The sequence below is a fragment of the Geotrypetes seraphini genome, chromosome 5, assembly GCF_902459505.1.
Source record: "Geotrypetes seraphini chromosome 5, aGeoSer1.1, whole genome shotgun sequence".
In the NCBI taxonomy this organism is placed as follows: domain Eukaryota; kingdom Metazoa; phylum Chordata; class Amphibia; order Gymnophiona; family Dermophiidae; genus Geotrypetes; species Geotrypetes seraphini.
The window spans coordinates 168444265-168464705 of NC_047088.1; positions in this window are offsets into that span (position 1 = coordinate 168444265).

The window sequence follows — 20441 nt, forward strand, 5'->3', positions numbered from 1 at the left end:
TTTCTCCAAGGTTAGAACACAAGAATAGCCTTACTGGGTTAGACCAATGGTACATCAAGCCCAGTAACCCGTTGTCAAGGTCACTAGTACCTGGCCAAAACCCAAAGAGTAACAACATTCCATGTTACCAATCCAGGGCAAACAGTGGCTTCCCCCATGTCTTTCTCAAATAAGAACATAAGTTTTGTTGTGAATATGGTTGCAGTCTACTGAGAAAGATTTTTGATTCTGTGTGTGTTTTTGACTTGTTGGTTTATATAATAACATACACAAATTATTTTTTAGGGTCCATTTTAATTAACCATACTAATATAATGACTTCGTATGTTAACTATCTGCTTTCTTTTTTTTTATTTTATTTATTTATAAGATTTTCCATTTTAATACAAGCATTACATTATACAATGCAAAAGATCCAGAAAAAATATTTCAACAAAACTTATTTAGGGAAAACATAATGTCTTATTTAGTCCACAATTTAAACCACAATTTAAAGATCAAGAAAGGAAATAAACTTCCAAAACATTAGTAACAAATCAACTAAACTATCTGCTTTCTTGTACTGTAATGGTAACACATGGGTTTGCAAATTAAAACTCCATAATATGCCACAGACAAGATACTAAGGATCCTTTTCATGTGTTTTCCAAAGTTCTGGCTGGCTAGGGCTCCCCAGGACAGATTCAGGAGCTATTACTCTCATAGATTGGATTCTGATTGATGTTGATCTTACTTGGGCACCTGAATCATGCATATATATGGCCATCTTGCTCCAATCCTTAGCATTTTGGAAACTTATTGATAATCAAAATAGCTCCTACCCTTAACAAAGAACAGAATATGCAAAACAGATTCATAAAAAGAACAAGTGGCAAAATAATACTTTCAATGCTGGTCGCTCTATATCCCTCTTGACGTATTGTCTGTTACTTTCTAGGGTAATCATATCTAGTAACTATTGTCTTACAATTGTTCCACATGGAGAAAACAGTTCTGATTACAGACAGTAACACGTTTGGGCATGAAAGCTGCCTCATTGTAATTACCCTTGAGTTTAGTCTTGCAAATGAATTAATATGCTGAGCGCTCGGACTAACAGAACAAGCAAAATAGTGATGAATTGCTTCCAAATCGGATAACATCAAGCATGACATCATTTAATTAATTTGGGGAGAAAGAGAAAGGAGGTGGATTTATGCAGGAAAAAAAATCCTCTGTGAATGCTTAAGGCTGCAGATTGAGGCATGAAAGTTATTGGCATATGAAGTGCATATGTATAGATATAGAGATACTAAAGATGTAAATATATAGGATGTATTCAGCTAGTCAAATAATTTCTATACATCGGAAATCAAAATAAACACTAACAATAAAATTGTGTATGTGAAGTGTTCAGAACCCAGATGTCCTGCATGTGAGCTGCTACAGAGTTTTCATGGGAACCATCATCACACTCCCACATCCCCTATACATTTTATTATAATTCAAACATCAAGATTAGGTTGGAGCCAGGCACTTTATCTGAAATGCTGCAGGCACTCAAACGGCCCAACTTCAATTGAGGATCAAAATTCAAAGCGGCTCAGCAGGAGAACACCTTCAATAGTGAGACGTACCATGTGCTGAATTTAAAAATACTGCATTCACTCATAACGTTCCCCTATACCCAGACCTGAGTTTCGCCAAAACGGTATCTTAAGGAGAGGTGACATGCTGAAAGTAAAACAAAAATAAAGTAAAACTACATACATTCTCCCTAAAATGAGTTGTAATTTATTTTTGTTTTATTTTCAGCACGTCACCCCTGCTGAAGACGCCATTTGGGTGAAACTCAGGCCTGGGTAGAGGGGAATGTTAGGCGACCCTATCATCCAAAGGTTCAGGAGTGTGTGAGGGGGATGTCAAGGGTGTGTGAAGATGTTGGGTGTGTGTGGAGGGGTGTTGGGGGGGGATCAGTGGGTGGAAGGGAGAGAGAGAAGAATTGGGGCTCAGGCTTGACATGATGGGCTGTCTTTGAAGGGGGCTGAGGGGAATCGGTAGGTAGGAGAGAGGAATTGTGACGCAGGCTCAGCAGGAGTGGGGCTAGCTTTGGAGGGGAGATCAGTGGATGGTAGGGAGGGAGAGGGATCTCCCTGCCGGTTCAGCTGATCATGGCAGGAGAATCTCTGATCTGATAAGCCAGCAGGACTCCTGAAGCCCCAGTTTTAGGGAGTCCTGTCAGCTCTGCTGATCAGTGATTCCCCTGCCGTGATCAACTAATGGCAAGCCGTGGACAATTTAGATGTTAATTTTGACTTTTCTGAAAGGGTAGGACAATTGGTAGACGTAGGACAATTGAGTAATAAATCCCTAGCCGTGCATGCGCACTCTTACCTGCGTGTTCCATGATCTCTGATCTGTGATCAGTAGGTCTATGGCGGCAGGAGTGCACATGCGCGCATACATCACTCCCTCTCTCCATGGCTGCCAGGACTGGCCGGCAGCGCTGTACTCCCTGCTCTCCACCTCCTCAAGCAAAAATTAAAAGCTGCAGTGTTGGCTCCTCTCACGAGACGCACCAGTGTCGGAGAAGGCTTCCGACACTGGCAGGGATCGTGAAAGGAGCTGTGGCAGGACTTTTAAACTTTAAAAAAAACCTTCGGCCGCAGCAGGCCAGCCTGCGGGAAGGGAAGGGGGGCCAACAAAGAAGAGGACTCCAGCCACAGGAACACAATAAGGGAAGGGAGGGGCATGGAGCAAGTTAGACTGCGGGAAGGGGGAGGGGCCGAACGGAGCAGGCCAGATCAAAGCAGGACAGAACGCAGTAAAAGAAGGGGTTGGGGCCAAATGGAGCAGGCCAGATCGCGGTAAGAGAAGGGAAGGGGGGACGGGGAAAAATACTGCTACTGCTGCACAGGGACCTGGAGGGGAAGGGAAATACTGCTGCTGCTTCTGCACAGGAAAGGGGGGAAAGGAGGGAAATGGGGGGAAGGAGGGAAATCCTGTTGCTGCTGCACAGGGAAGAGGGGTGGAAATGCTGCTGCACAGGGAAAAGGAGGGAAAGAATGACAGACAGACAGCGAGAGGGAGGGAGACAGAAAGAAAGGAAGAAAGACACAGGGGCAGGGAGAGGGACAGAAAAACAGACAGAGAAAGGGGGCCAGGGAGAGATAGAGACAGCGAGAGGGAGAGAGACAGAAAGACAGACAGACATATATTCTAGCACCCATTAATGTAACGGGCTTAATGACTAGTTGAGTAAGAAAATTAGTAGGAAGACAGTTGGTAGGACAATAATTGGTAAGATCCTCCTACCAATTCTCATATCCTACCAAATGTCGGGATCTCTTCCATAATGTACATGTATATACTCTATGCAAAATAACATTCAGCACTCATATTTTTTGATTATTCAATTCACAATTACCTGGGCAAATTATTTTGGCAATTGTCCTTTCAAGTTGTACGTTCTCAATACTCAGTTTGTTTTTGCGGCTTCTGCTGTCCTGTAGCCAGGAAAGTAGCAATTCTTTTTTTCATTCAGATTGTACCTCATCCTCTCACGCTACGTACAAAAGCAAATGGTTTACTTAAGAATAATGAAAAGTTAGTAAAGCAGTGATGTAAAACATTTTCTGAAATGGATTCACAAACATGTTAATTCCAATTTAACAGAAATACACACGGTAATATTTAGCTTCTATGGTCAGCTTTTATGTTTTGTTTTATTTTTGGTTTTTTTTAAAGTGAAATAGAACAGACTCAGAAATAACCTAAGGATATACTACTTCATGGAAATGGTGAAGAATTTGTGGAGGCAAAGACTATCTGAATTCAAGAAAGTTTGCTACAAGTACAAGGGATATACAGTAACACCTTGGATTGTAAGTAACTTGGTTTGCAAGTGTTTTGCAAGACAAGCAAAACATTTGATTACATTTTAACTTGATATACAAGCAGTGGCTTGCAATACGAGTACATACAGTATACAAGCGTCACATCATTACAACTGAGCCGATGGTTCTTCTCTCTCTCTCTCTCTGACGCTGCGGGAGTGTAGTAACTGTTCTAAATGAGCGAGGTCTTGCAATACAAGTACATATAGTATTTTGTGTTAAAGTTTTTGGGTTGTGGAACGAATCGTCTGAGTTTCCATTATTTCCTATGGGGAAATTCGCTTTGATATACAAGTGTTTTGGATTACAAGTATAGTTTTGGAATGAATTATGCTCGTAAACTAAGGTTTTACTGTATAAAGGAATGATAGGGAGAATAGATGGCATTGATGAGCAGACTATTCCATATCGTCTATATCTGCCTGCCTTTTTCTCTGTTTAGCAGCAGGGATTTTAAATAATCCAGATATTCAATGCCACTATCTAATAATAAGTGCTAAATATCTGGAAAGAGTAATGATAACCAGCATTATGGTGAAAAGGAAAGAAGGTACCAAGCCTCGAAGGAAATGAAAAAAGGCACTGGAGAGGTCAAATCTAACCTCTGGTCACAAGTCCTTTATTTACAGTTTGAACCAAAGATTACTAAAACAGGCAAAGTTCCGACTAGGATCCAAGTTTCGGCAACTCCATCGCCCTTCAGGGGAGAATAATGAACTTGCAAGGTACTACGAATGGCTCATGTAAACGCGTCGGTGTCTCTGCTTCCAAAAAGAAGTGCCAAGCATGGACCTCAAAATCCAACAGGATATGACTTGAAAAGAAAGTTACAAATTCACATCACAGGTTCACTCCAGAAACCAAACCAGAGGGGAAAAAACCTCCTGTTTAAAGGGAGAAAAGGGCTCTAGCCAAAAAAACGGGCATTATTTAAACTGCGTACAAACAAAACAAATCCTAGAAGCTTGTTTGCAATTCTCAGGAACTTTTGTACTTACCTCCTAGGATTTGTTTTGTTTCGTAACCTCAGCGTTAGGTGTTGTTTGTACGCAGTTTAAATAATGCTCGTTTTTTGGGGTAGAGACCTTTTCTCCCTTTAAACGGGAGTTTTTTTCTCTCTGGTTTAGTTTCTGGAGTGGACCTGTGATGTGAATTGTAACTCTCTTTTCAAGTCGTCTGACTGTAATGCGCGGCGGCGGCGGCGGCGAAAAGGGTGAACAGAATGCTTGGAATAATTAAGAAAGGGATCACGAACAGATCGGAGATGGTTATCATGCCGCTGTACCAGGCCATGGTGCGACCCCACCTGGAATACTGCGTCCAGCACTGGTCACCGTACTTGAAAAAAGACGCGGTACTACTCGAAAGGGTCCAGAGAAGAGCGACTAAAATGGTTAAGGGGCTGGAGGAGTTGTCATACAGCGAAAGATTAGAGAAACTGGGCCTCTTCTCCCTTGAAAAGAGGAGACTGAGAGGGGACATGATCAAAACATTCAAAATAATGAAGAGAATAGACTTAGGGCTCCATCTATTAAGGTGTGCTAGCGTTTTTAGCATGCACCGCATTGCCGCGCACGCTAACCCTGCGCTACGCGCCAAGAACTAACACCAGCTTAATGCTGGCATTAGCATCTAGCACGCACGGCAATGCAGCGCACGCTAATCGTGTGCTAAAACCGCTAGCGCAGCTTAGTAAAAGGAGCCCTTAGTAGATAAAGACAGGTTGTTCACCCTCTCCAAGGTAAGGAGAACGAGAGGGCACTCTCTAAACTTAAAAGGGTACAGATTCCGTACAAACGTAAGGAAGTCCTTTTTCACCCAGAGAGTGGTGGAAAACTGGAACGCTCTTCTGGAGACTGTCGTAGGGGAAAATACCCTCCAGGGATTCAAGACAAAGTTAGACAAGTTCCTGCTAGACCAGAATGTACGCAGGTAAGGCTAGACTCAGTTAGGGCTCAGGTCCTTGACCTAGGGGCCTCTGCGGTAGCGGACTGATGGGCATGATGGACCACTGGTCTGACCTAGCAGCGGCAATTCTTATGTTCTTATGAGAGTACTATCCAGTTGGATTTTGAGGTCCATGTTTGTAGTAGTATATTTCTGCTCCATTCACTGCCTTACACTGAGGTGAGACACCTTGTTTGTTATTCTTGTTACCGATAGTAGTGGTGTCTTAGTAGCTGCATAGAATTACTGTCTGAATAGTGTGAAATTGACAATCACTAGACAGGCCTGATCAGCAGATTCTGCTATTCAGAAAAATGCTTTAAAATATCAGGTTGACAGTTTCCTTGCTCACGTTGTTTCATATCAAACCTCTATAAAACATTTTTAAAACTCCAATTAGTAGTCGAATGGCCAGTTCTCGTAAGAATAATCACTTGCAAGTGCTGCTCCTTCCCCCAGCTTCAAAGAATAACATCAAATGTACCTTTAAGAAATTTGCTACTGAAATTAAGCAATAAAAGACTGAAGTTGACTAGTGACTATAATAGTAATAATAACTTTATTTTTTTTATACTGCAAGAGCGGTTTACAGAGGAAGAGACTATATACAGATAGCGATATTACAAAAATTTTCAAAATTACATTAGCATGGTAAGATTAATCAAATTTTTCCTGGAAGTGTTTTAGAAGTACATCAAGGCAGAAATAGAGTCAAAGGAATTTATCAAAGAGATAAGTTTTGATTGACTTCCTAAAAGTTTGGTAAGAAAGTGCATTTGAGATAAAGTTGGTTAAACATTTATTCCATTTGCCTGCTTAGAATGATAATGTTCTATCGAGGAATCTCTTGTAGAAGCTAGCTGTACCAGAAACCTGGAAGTTTCAAGGATGCCAGAGAGTATGGTTGTATGACAATACATGAAATGTAGCTGACCGTAAGCTTCTTCTGCCACCTGCAATGCAAAGTTGGAGGTACAGATTTAATGTCATCTTAAAAGAAAGCAGAAAAGATTCTCTGCTTTAGCCCCTGTGCCATCTGAGCAGTGGAAAGTCAGCAATGTACTTCCAGATTCTTACACCAGCATTCCTCGATCATGCTCGGTTCGTGTGCATGGACTCGGCATGAGTAAGGAGTGCTGATGTCAGCAGTACTTAGGCAGAGGACCTCTTCTGTTGGCAGGGCTTAGGCATCAACTGCAACCAAGGTATTAATTTTAAAATGGGAGAGAAAGGCAGAGAGGAAACACATGCCACCAAGTCCACCCCTGCCGCCCCCACCCCCAAAAAATCCAACTTCTGCCTATGTTCCTTTCAGGTACCAAGTTTAAAATGGTGTCAGTTGATCCAAAGTACTAGTCTTGCGGTCCTTCCACTAGGGTTCACCTGTTACCATTTTGAACCAATATGTGACAGGGCAGTAGTGGCTGGGGAACACTCTTCTCCTGTCTGTTAGACAGTGATAAATCCCCATATGTCCTGAAGAAAGATTTTAGGTGGGTGCCGGGTGGAAGTTTGGGGATACCTATAGGGGGAAGATCTTGTTGGGGGTCTTCAGGGAAGGGGGGTTCTCTTCTGAGAGGTATAAAGTATTTTTAAGAGAGGTTTGGAGCATTGAGATAAATCTATGGATTATTTTATTTAGTACTGGCCTCTTTTTTTTTTGTAGTACTCTGTTTGGTTTATTGTATTGCACATTATTATTCAATAAACACAATTAAACATAAGAATAGCAAAAGTACAAATACAAGAAAAACCAAATACCAATGGAAATACAGAACAATACATCTCAAAAACATAGCCAATGATGTCTCCAACAATGCATAATATATATATCGGAACTCTTCAGCATATGATGTATGTTTAAATGATTTTTATTATTCCAGCAGTAAGAAGCAAATACAAACGGTAGTACCATTCAGGAAATAACATTTTCAACAATATAATCAGTTCCCCTCCCATCCCCCCCTCCCCAAGAATCCATGGCCGGTCCAACAGCTGAGAGTGGGAATGAAATCTTAAAGATTCAAAAGTCTACTGCGAGCACGCGGTGTGAGGTTCTGCCAGAAGTGCTCCCACATCTGACAAAATTTGCGACCCGGGCCAAGAGTCGAGTCTCCCACCATGCGTCTCTCCAGTTTTGCGTGCACTATCATTAGGGATCTCCATTGTGCATATGACGGGGGATCACAGGAGAGCCAGTTGGTGAGGATGGCTTTTTTCCCCATCAAAAGGGCTCTGGAGATAAATGCTGACATTCCCCTGGGTTTGGGCGAGGCTATATTATAAAATCCAAATAACGCCCTCGGTTGCGGAAGCCATCGCCTTCCCCAAAGCGATGTGGTATATAGGCCAAGATGTCTCCAAAACTGTTGGATTGTGGGGCAGGCCCAAAACATGTGACTCAAAGATGCGTGAGCCTGATTGCATTTCGGGCAAGAATGCGACACAGTAATCCCCATCTGGGCTGCACGTTCCGGTGGAATGTAAAGTCTAAGAACAATTTTCAATTGCATTTCCCAGTGAGTAATATTGGGTGACACCTTCTGAATGTTCTTCAGGACCCGTTGTAACTGTTGAGCAGTCAACTGGCAATGCAAGTCCTCAGCCCACGCTGTCGCTAATATATCCAGATTCGTACTTGGTTGGCAATCCCGGATCCCCACAATATGAAATCGTAGAGGATTCCTCTGTTGGGCTGAAAGGCTGAAGAGTTCCGAAAGCGCCTCCCTGCAGACTTCAGTAAGGGCAGTCACTGAGAGGGACTGAACATAGTGACGGATCTGGTAATAGGTGAAGAGATCATTAGCCTGTAGGTCAAAAGTTTGTTGCAGCTCGGAAAACGTGACCAGGCTCCCCTCCTCCGAAAACAGGTGAAAAAGATATTGTAGACCTTGTGCTTGCCACCTAAGAAAGGTGCTTGGCTGGAAAGCTCCATTGCCCAGTATAGGCAAATATAAAGACACCCTAGAAGACAATTTGGCTGTTTTACAGACCCATCTCCATGTCCTTATGGCCGGCGTAAAAATGGGGTAGTGAGACACCAAAGGACGCATCCTCGGATCCGCCACATGTAGAAAATAGCTTACATGGAATGGAGCCAGCAAATATAACTCCAGTGGTGTAGCAGAAAAATCAGATGTGCCTCTAAACCAATCATTAATATGTCTCATATGCCATAGCATACCAACATACATTTAATAAACCATAGCCCCCCCTATCCCTGGGCAGACACATCCGTAGCAAGGGCATATGTGGTCGCTTACCACCCCATAGAAAACACTGTAGCTCTTTCATTAAACAAATGTTATGGGCATGGGACAACAGCAGAGGTAAAACCTGAAAACGATATAACCATTTGGGAAAGAGCACCATATTAAAAAGGGCTACCCGGCCCGCCACCGATAAGGGAAAAGTAGACTAATTCTGTAGATGTTGTGAGGTGTCTTGAAGCAATGGGGTGATATTGCTAGTGTACAGGGTCGTAAGGTCTCGGGGGGATCTGTACCCCCAAATAGCGAATTGAAGTCTGAGCCCACGTAAATGGGAAGTGACCGCTCCAGGTCTGTTGTACTGTCAGGGAGCTAGCTAGGGCCATAGATTTCTGGTAGTTCAACGTAAATCCCGAATAAAAGTTGAATTCGTCAAGCGCTTGCAATAAATATCGAACAGAGTGAGCGGGGTCAGTTAGCAAAAATAATAGGTCATCTGCAAAGGCCAACACTTTGAGTGAATGAGTCCCGAAGTCCACACCCACTATGTCGGGGTCCTGAGATACTGTGCGAAGAAAGGGTTCGAGGTACAATAGAAATAAGAGGGGTGACAGGGGACAGCCCTGTCGAGTTCCCCTCTCAATAGGTATTGGGTCAGTAATAATGTCATTGACAAGTAGTCTTGCTGTTGGAGTGGAATATAGAGTGCATAATGCCGAGGCGAACCAGCCAGATATCCCCATACAATTTAACACTTCAAAGAGGTACGTCCAATTGACCTGGTCGAACGCCTGTGCCGCATCCAAACTGAGTAGAAGCATAGGAGTGTGATGGAATTGCGTGTGCACTAAGGCTATCAATGCTTTACGTACGTTGTGTACTTCTTGTCTACCTTGTACAAAGCTGACTTGTGTGGATGCAATCACATCGGGGAGAAGGGTCGCTAATCTATCAGCTAAGATTTTGGACAGAATTTTGATGTCTACATTCAGCAAAGAAATTGGGCGATAGGACTCGGGGGCAGAACTGTCTTTGCCAGGCTTCAATATCAACGTGATTAAAGCCTCATTCGCTTCTCCAGGGAAATGTTCATCCTGGATTACCTGGGAGTAATAGTCCCTTAAAAAAGGACTAAGCTGTCCTGAGAGCAGTTTATAAAATTCTGCCGTAAAGCCATCCGGCCCTTGAGCCGAAAAATTTCATTGATTGTGGATAGCTTTATGTAGTTCTTTAGGGGTGATGGGTGCATTAAGAAACCTAACATCCGAGTCAGAGAGCGGCTGTAAACCGGAATCTGTGAAATAGTCCTTAATAAGGGGTTCAGCCCATATATCTTCCCGAAGTGGGACTGAAAAATGTGTGCAATGTGTTCAGTAGTGTGTTGAAATAGGCCCGTACTATCCCTCAATCCCAAAACATAACGGTGACCCCGCACCTGGGAAGTCAAGCGGGCTAATAACTTCCCTGCCCGATTTCCATAGCGATGGTAGCAAAATTTTTGATACAAGAGCATTTTCACCGTGCGCTCATGTATATAGGAGTTGAGGGTCGTTTCCACAGAAGCTAAGTGTTCCCTAGCGTGGCGGGTTGGGAACAGGGTATACTGATGTTTAGCGCTTGCTAGTTCTTTTTCCAACCGCAGTATTCCCCGGGACAAACAGCGATTACGCGCTATTACATAAGCTATACAATCTCCTCTGAGCACCACCTTAGCCGTGCTCCAAAACAGTGTCAGATCATTGCTATGCTGACCATTAAAGTCTAGGAATTCACCCCATTTAGTCGTTAGGTATGTTTTGAAATGGTCATCAGAAAATAGATAACTAGGGAAGCGCCAACGTACAGGTCCGCATAAACCGAAGCCCACATTCACATCTAGCCAGATCATCGCGTGATCTGAAATCACCGCCATGCCTATTACCGCTGCATCCACATTTAGAAATGCTCTGCACGTGGTAAGGATGTAATCTATCCTAGATTGTGTGTTATGTGCTCTGGAGTGGTGTGTGTAATCCCGTTCAGTGGTATGGAGAATTCTCCACAGGTCCACCAGATCTAAAGTAGCACAAAGATAGGGCAGGCCTCTGGTATGAGATATACTCGCACCAGGTCCCGGCTGAAAACAATCACAAGTTGGGTCAAACACCTGATTGAAATCCCCTGCAATGTATACCGGATCAGTAACCCGCCCAAGAAGCATGGCAGTGAGACCTTCAAAGAAGGAATGGTCATAGGTATTAGGTGCATATACATTAATCAAGTAAAAGGAATATGTGCCTACTGACAACTGCAGCAAGAGGTAGCGGCCCTGTGGGTCCGAGGCTACTACTTTCGCAGTGTAAGGCAATGTCTTACTAATCAGTATCGCCACCCCTGCCCGCTTATGAGTTGAAGATGCTGCATGCACTTCGGCTACCCAGGACCTCCTCAATTTCTGATGTTCCAAGTCTGTAAATCGGGTTTCTTGCAGACAGGCTATATCGACCTTATGTCGTTTGAGCTGTGTTAAAATTTTTGTTCGTTTTATGGGAGAGGTAATGCTCGAAACATTCCAGGATACTATTCTCAAAGTGTTAGCCAGCAGGTACCAAAGGGGCTAGTACAAACATATAAAATGCTAAGTGCGGAAAAAATCCACCCCGGGTTCCCAGCCATTCCCAGGGCAGCCACATGATGCTCAGGACCTGCCCGAGCAGCACCAGTACCATGGTAAATGTCAGGTGCAGGAGTCTCGCAGCAGGGTCTGATCCCACCCTTCCCAATAATCGAAAGAATACCAGCAGCAACCACGTAGGCCAAGGACTCCCACCCCTGGAACCCCAACCCCCCCCCTCCCTTCCCAACCTTCTCCCCAATTGCATGGTTGTGGTCACAGCCTCAAGTTCGCCCTAGGCGGTCCCAAAGGTCACAAAACAATGCCACTCCGGGGTTCGAGTTCCCATACAGTAAATACAATAGTCATAAGAGCAGTCTGCAGAGCAAATGAACGTTAGGATGAGCTCAAATATACAGTATATCAATTTCTGAACTAGAATAGGAAAAAACACAAAATTGTAAACAAACTTAAACCAGAATAGCAAGTAATAGCCATATTATCTGAGATCCAGGCTTCCCCCAAACCAGGAGATCCCGGTGCATCCACAATGCCACAGGCACATAGGAGCATGTGACAAACAAGGAAGCACACCATGTGTTCTTTCATGTAAGGTCCGACTGGGGCAACACCTGAGTGTTCACATAAAGGGCCGCCTCAGCCGCGGCCTCAAATACCTGCCAGCGTCCCTGATGGTAAATTTTCAAAGTGGCTGGATATAAAAAGAGAAAGCATATTTTTTTTTCAGCCAAAGAGGAGCAAAGTGGGTAGAATTGCTTCCTGCGCTCCGTTAGGGCCACAGAGTAGTCCTGGAAAATGCGCACCTCAGACTCCTCAAATGCTAAAGTCTCCCGAAGTTGTTTATATTTGCGCAAGATTTCCACTTTATGGTTATAGTTTAAAAGTTTGGCTACTACCATGCGAGGCCTCGCCTTTCTTGCTTGTTCTCGGCCTAGCCGGTGTGCTCTCTCCAGTCGAATAGGCCCCAGGCCCTCTTTCAAGGGAAAGGAACTGGTCAGCCAGGCCTCCAGCACCTGCAGGAGCTTAGGACCAGGTACTGTTTCCGGAATCCCCAAAAAACGTAAATTAGATCTTCTGGATCTATTTTCAAGATCATCCAGTCTTTCTGCTTGTTTTTGAGTCAGAGCCTGCAGTTCCTATAACGTGGTGTCATGTGCCTGCTGTGTATCCTCGAAGCTGGAAACCCAAGTCTCCAGCACCGCGGTGCGGCTAGTAGTCTCCATAAGTAGATTTTCAAGATTTTGGAGCTGTTCAGAAAGTTTTTCTATGCTAGGCTGCATTGCCACTGTTACTGCTTGAGTAAGGGCCGTCAGCGCCTCCGGCGCTATTTGCTGAATCGCGGCTGTGGAGGTGACTGGCGCCATTTTGTCAGCGCCGTGCTGCGGGTGGTCCTGATCCTTTTTTTGGGTGTGGGTGGACATCGGCGACGCAGGTGAGGACAGAAATCTGTCCATATATTGTGCACAGCAAGCGCTGCAAAGCGCTGTCTCCCGGCTCACCTCCAAAGGCTAGTAACAGGGCGCTTCAGGACTCGGGGCCCGGGAGCTCAAGCAGTCTGCTTCTGCCTTGGCTCAGTGCATCACGTGATCTCTCTTGTACTGGCCTCTTTAAAATGATCCTTGGACATCAGGCCATACATTTGCATTTTAGTGGCACAATTCACACAGGTATAAAAATTAATGTTACCTCAGAGATAGGATTATTTTCCCATGAATAGCACAGCTTCCAATTTTTTTTTTCATTTTTATAATAATTAAGTCCTTTGCATCTCATTATGATGTAGCACGCGTTGAGGTAGACTAATGTAAATTACATCAAGATAATGTGCAATTCTGCCATTTCATGCACATTAAGTGGCAAATATCATGAATTATTCCCTCAATCTCTGAAGAAATAAAGAATGATCAACCAAATCAAAATGTGCAGACAGAATTGTGGCAGAATTCCTGTCCTACCTTTATCCAGAACTGACCTCAGGTTGGCCAGTAGTTCCTACATCTGAATCCCAATTGTGCCAGTTCAAAATAGCCATGGTTTTCCTACTCTTTGGCTACAAAATGTTCAGTCAGATGATCCAGGAAAGGCAAAGTAGTCACTGACACCTAATTACCAGTTTGATGTATCAAGTGATACCTTCTTCATGGTTACTTTTAACAAGATATAGCTTCACTAAATATTGACCCCCCCCCCCCATATGTATAGGTTTGCTTTTATACCTATAGTTTTTGTTTTGACAAATACTTATAAGTCCAAAGATATATTGGGAATCCCCCAGATTCTCTTTTTATCTGTGTCCCGATTTCTTCTTCCATTATCTCAGCTACAACATCAATTTTTCCCAAATATACTAAAAACTAGGCATTCAATCAAAACATCTTGCATTAGACCAGACATAGGCAACTCCGATCCTCGAGGGCCGGAATCCAATTGGGTTTTTAGGATTTCCCCAATGAATATGCTTTGAAAGCAGTGCATGCAAATAGATCTCATGCATATTCATTGGGGAAATCCTAAAAACCCAATTGGATTCCGGACTTCGAGGACTGGAGTTGCCCATGTCTGCATTAGGCATTCCCTTTTTTCGTCACTCTTTCCTACCCCTCCCTCTAATGCTACTGAGGACTTTGGCTGCCATCACATCATGTATTACAAACTACTAGAAAGGGCTGGCAATATCCAGAACACATCGTGGATCTAAAATGAGTTTTTTAAGATGGTAGTAACTTTGAAAGGCAGAACACACTGAAAACTAAGAGACTGACATGAATATTATGACAGAATTGGATTTATCGCAGTGGTCTCAAACTCGTGGCCCGGGGACTATATGGCCCACCAGGTACTATTTTGAGGCCCTCAGTATGTGTATCATAATCACAAAAGTAAAATAAAACAGTTTCTTGATCATATGTCTCTTTAGCTATAAATTACAATATTATTATTAAGGCTTAGCTTTAAAGGAAAGATTTATAAACTATAAAGAGTTTTACCTCATGCAAAATTGCCATTTCATTAATAAGACATTAACTATTTTTTCTGAGGTCCTCCAAGTACCTACAAATCCAAAATGTGGCCCTGCAAAGGGTTTGAGTTTGAGATTACTGTCTATAGCTATAACTTTACATTTGAACAGAATGTTATTCCAGGACTCACATAAGACAATACGGACCTGATATTCAAGTTCTTGGCCATTTAAATTGTCTATTCAGAGCTAACTAGGCATTTTCAGTGGCATTTAACCAGACAGTGCCGTTGAAAATGCCCAGTTAACATCCAAGTCAAAATTGGCTATTTTATGGGTGTTCTGGGGGTGGAGTTGGTACTTACAAAGTTATTTGCAGGTATTCAGCACTTAACCAATTAAGATAAACACATAAATAGGACCATATAAAAGGCAGTCCTATCTTTAAGCAGTTCTTCATAGCTGGTTGTTCTAAATATTGCACTTTCCCAGCTATGTTTTTTCCAGCTCTGTATACCTGGAAATTCAATGCCTTCGCTCAGATATGACCCAGCATTTAATTTCTGGGTGTAACACTGGCAATGGTCACCAAAACACTTGTTGGCTGAAGATCAGGTCTACCATTTTAAAGACATGGGACTCATTTTTTTTTTCCTGTATTATTCTGTTAAATTCATATTTCTGTATTCAGTCAGCCTACAGAGATAGCAGATGTCCTCTAACTGTAATTTAAGACTTGTCAAGGTAACAGACCTTTTTCATTAAGTAACTCCAAATTTCCAATCTATCCATGAATGTGAAAAATATGTGCTAATTAAGGTCTGTCATAGAGGCCAGCAGGCTTTTATTGCTAGGGCATATTCACTTTCATGAATGGGAATCTTTGCATTTCCTGAAAGCAAACCAGTGATGGGTTTTTAATATTTAGTCATCATTCAACAGGCTTGGCAGCAGCAAGTCACCAAGACTGGGCATCCAAATGGCAGATAACATTCAATGTGGACAAATGCAAAGTAATGCACATTGAGAAGAATAATCAAAATCATAGTTATCGAATGGTAGGGACCACCTTGGGGGTCAGCACTCAACAAAAGGATCTGTGTGTCATCGTAGACAATACGCTGAAGCCTTCCGCCCAATGTGCGGCCAAAGCCAAGAAGGCAAACAGGATGCTAGGAATTATTAGAAAAAGGATGGTTAACAAGACTAAGAATGTCATAATACCTCTGCATCGCTCAATGATGTGACCTCACCTTAAGTACTATATTCAGTTCTTGTCTCCTTATCTCAAAAAAGATATAGTGGCACTAGAAAAAGTTAAAAGAGCAACCATGATGATAAATGGGATTGAACTCCTCTCCTATGAGGAAAGACTAAAAAGGTTAGGTCTCTTCAGCTTGGAAAAGAGATGGTTAAGGGGAGATATGATTGAAGCCTACAAAATCCAAAGTGGTATAGAATGGGTGGGTAAAAGTGGATCGATTTTTTACTGAATCAAGATTTACAAAGACTAGGGGACACTTGATGAAATTACAGAGTAATACTTTTAAAACCAATAGGAGGAAATATTTTTTCACTCACAGAATAGTTAAGCTCTGGAATGTGTTGTCAGAGGATGTGGTAAGAGCAATTAATGTAGATGGTTTAAAAAAAAAAGGCTTAGACAAATTCCTGGAGAAAAAGTCCATAGTCTGCTGTTCAGACAGACATGGGATGGTAGCATGGAATTCTGGTACTATTTGTTTTTTTGCCAGGTACTTGTGACTTGGATAGGCTTCCGCAAAGACAGGATACTGGACTACATAGACATTAGCATTTCAAGCAGGGAAGATGAACTCCTGGATATGTCCTTTGATTGTGTAATCTCGATCTTACTTCAAATTTAGGAAATTGTTGAAAACTTATTTATTCAACAAATTTGTATGTTAACTTTTAACAATATATTAGTGATGTTGTATTTTAAATAGGTATAAGTATTTTATTGAATTGTATTTCTTCACTGAAATGTTTCAGTTTTTTTCTTGTAAACCGCCCAGAACTACTGGTAGGGCAGTATATAAGAAAATAAATTATTATTATTATTATTGGTCTGACTTAATAAGACTATTCTTATGGTCATATGTTAAGCCTCTCTCCTAACCTGAAAGATCCCTTATTGATAAGACACCCTCTGAAGTTTCCCCACCTCTACTGGAAATCCCCTCTACCCCCTCCTCCGGCCTACTGTTTTATAATCCCTGGTGTCTAGTGGTTTGGGCACTCTTGCCCTCACGGGCTCAATCATCCAAAATGATACCAGTGACCCCTCATGGTAGTCTTGAGGCATTACTACTATGGTCAGGTTTCCAAAATCCAAAAACATAAAGGGACTCTTTTAGTTGAGTAACATGGGCCGGCATGGTAAATGCACCAAAGCCCATAGGGATTGAATGGGCTTTGGTGTATTTACCATGCAGCACTCACTATTGCAGCTTGATAAAAGATGCCCAAAGAGGGAAATGTTATAACAAGATAACAGGACACTTGATTTAAGAGTTAAGTAGTTGTCTACTTAGGCATTTTTTTAGAAAGATGCATAAGCACCTTTGTGCCTTTATAAAATACTAGTGTAAGTGGCAGAAATTGCACCTATTGCAACTATGGAAATGAACACCTTTTTTAGATTATTCAGGTATATAAATTTAGCATTTTATAATCTATGTTTGTATTTGCCAATTCTGCCCGTGCGCCATTCAAATTCTGCTCCTGCCCCAGCAAAGTGCACACCATCGCGTCATCACACATGCTTTTATGCTAAGCAGTATTTTAGAAAAGGCATGTAAATGTGTGTCTATGGAGCCATTTTACTAAGCTGCACTAGTAAATGGGTTTAATACATCCTAATGTGAAACTTTACAGTGTGCTAAGTTTACAGTATTTCTAATATGGCCATAAATTTGATCTATTTCAATTATTTCATTTTCCATCCATGTACTGCTGTCATAGGGGAAAACACCTTCCAGGGATTCAACAAAAAGTTGGACAAGTTCCTGCTCAACTGGAAAGTATGCAGGTGAGGCTAGGCTCATTTAGAGCACTGATCTTTGACCTAGGGACCGCCGCGTGAGCAGACTGCTTGGCACGATGGACCACTGGTCTGACCCAACAGCAGCAATTCTTATGTTCTTATGCTGTTAGCATTAGTGTGCAGCCACTTAAAAAAATAACATAGGAATACTCACTTCCTCTTATTTAGTAAGCAATAAGGGCTCCTGTATCAGGTTAGCATTAATCAATTAGCACATGCTAATGCTAGCATGCTAGCTGATTAGTACTTCCATGCTTATTCTCCACATCTGACACATCCTCCTGTGTGCTTTACTGCTTTACTGCATTTTCCTGTGTTATGCACACTTTAGCACTTAACACACTTTGGTAAAAGGGCCCCTATGTAAGTGTGAAACTAATTTTATAAAATTTTTCACCAGGCAATGTTGTAGACAACCCTGAGTGACCCCAGTCAAGTGACCCTTCTGGCTATATCTTAGACTTGCAATGCTAATGGTAGAGTAGAATCATATTTACAGTGCATATAGATGACTGATTTTCTACCATCTTGACATTTCCCCAGAAGAACCACCAGGCAATGCTGTAGACATCCCTGATTGACATCAGCCAAGAAGCCCTTCTGGCTATATCTTCTATCTGCACTGTGACATGTGGACACAGGACTTGACTGAAGGGGTGTGCCCAAAGGGGCATGCCACATCACTTGGGAGCTCCTTTGAGCAACGCAGGAGCAATATAAGAACAATAATGGTGTCATCATATATTGCTGGAATTTATGGGAAAGTGAAAAATGAAATCCACAGGTGCTGCTACTAACATCACTATAGTAGGGCCAATGGATAAGCATTTGGCTCCTGGGAGTGGCCATCTTAAGCCTTCCTCTGTGCAAACAAGAGAAAGCTTCTGTCAGCTTGTCTGACTGTACCACCTCCCCCTTTATTTTTTTTCTTTTTCCTTTGATTCTCCTGCTGCTGCCTCCTTGCCTAAGAAGAAAGTACATCATATCTATCAGTGAATCCTGTCTCCCTTCAATTTTCATCTCTACCTAATGTGGTTTCTTTAGGAGCAGTAGCTACAGGATTAGATATAGGGAAGCAGTACATTTCCTTAAAAGATAATTGTCAAATTGTATGTTGGAGGGATAATTGGTGAGACAGTGTATAAACTTTGCACCTTTATACAAGTATTCCCTGAGGCTACTTCTGATTCTGTTCCCTTTCACCTTTATACTGCCCCCCCCCTCATTTCAGAGCTTCCTTTCAACTGAAAGCGACTTACCTCCTCTGTATTTATGCTACATAGATATGAAAACATCTCTAGTGTATTTCCCACCTTTCTTAGAAAGTATACATATATTTTATTTTATTTTTTATATATATATCACTTATATCCTATGTGGTATTTATATTTGGCTCATTTATCATATTTCTCTTCTGTTCCTGTTGCCCAGGGTCACAAGGAACAGTGGGGGTTTTAAACCAACAACGTCAGGGTGCTAAGGCTGTGGTTCTAACCATTGCACCACACACACTCAGATAGTAAACTGCATGTCAATTCCAAAGTCAAGCTTATATCCTCTTGATTTACAATCAGTCATTTCTGTAGGATAAATATCAAACATGTATCCTCTGTTTTTTAGTAAGAGGACTGCTTGCAAAAGTTCTACTTTTGAGCGTGAGTTGGACACTAGATAGGCTTCAGTTAGGTGGACATGACTTAGGCTTCACTCAGGTGTGCTGGAGGCATTCATTATAGGTGAACGGGGCTTCTATTTTGGGGGATATACAGTAGAGAACTCCCATTTGATATTAAGGTCAATAAATGTTTAATAATACATTATTCAAGCAAAGCACATGAAAAAAGATATATATTGCATACTAAACTATTTTGGAGTTAAAGAGGATTTCTATTAGATAATAATAGAAAAATATGTTTAATAGTGCATTACTCAAGCAAAGCACATGAAAAAATTATATATAATGCATACTAAACCTCATTTCCAAAAGGTTAAGAAAAAAGAGATATTCTGCTCACAATGGCTGTGCTTCAGAGCAAGTGGATGCATAATCTTGACATCATTGTGATATCATCAATATGCACCTAGATGGCAGAATGCCACTAAAAAACATGAATATGTGCTGAGGTATCTAACCATACTTGGTATTTGAACCCATTATCTTTAGAAGATAGAAGCAGTGCCTTTTACCACTGAGTCACGGGCACTTTCTTTTAGGCAGGTGTTCTTGCCATGTGAGATGATACCTTATGACATCAACACCATCTCAGGGTAAAAATAAGTTTCCCTCGGGATCCGGGAAAGAACAGAGTGCAAATGTAAATGACAAAGTCCACAATCTTATTAGTCCAAAAACAAGCTGTTAAGGTAGGGGGGGGGGTTTGTGAACCCATGATCTGTGGAAGATGGAAGACTTGACTTTAAACACTGAGCCTCAGGAGCTTTTGTTTAAACAAGGGTTCCTGTTATTTTTAGTGGCAATCTGCCATCTAGACGCATATTGATAATGTCACAATGATGTCACAATTGCGCATCAGACACATCCACTTGCTCTGAAGCACAGCCATTGTAAGTAGTGTATCTCTTTTTCTTTTCTTAACCTTTTAGAAATGAGGTTTAGTATGCAATATATATTTTTTTCCATGTGCTTTGTTCGAATAATGCATTATTAAATACATTTTTCTATTATTATCAAATAGGAGTCCTCTTTAGCCCAAAAATAGAAGTTTAGTATTCAATATTTATATATATAGTATATTTTATGTACTTTGTT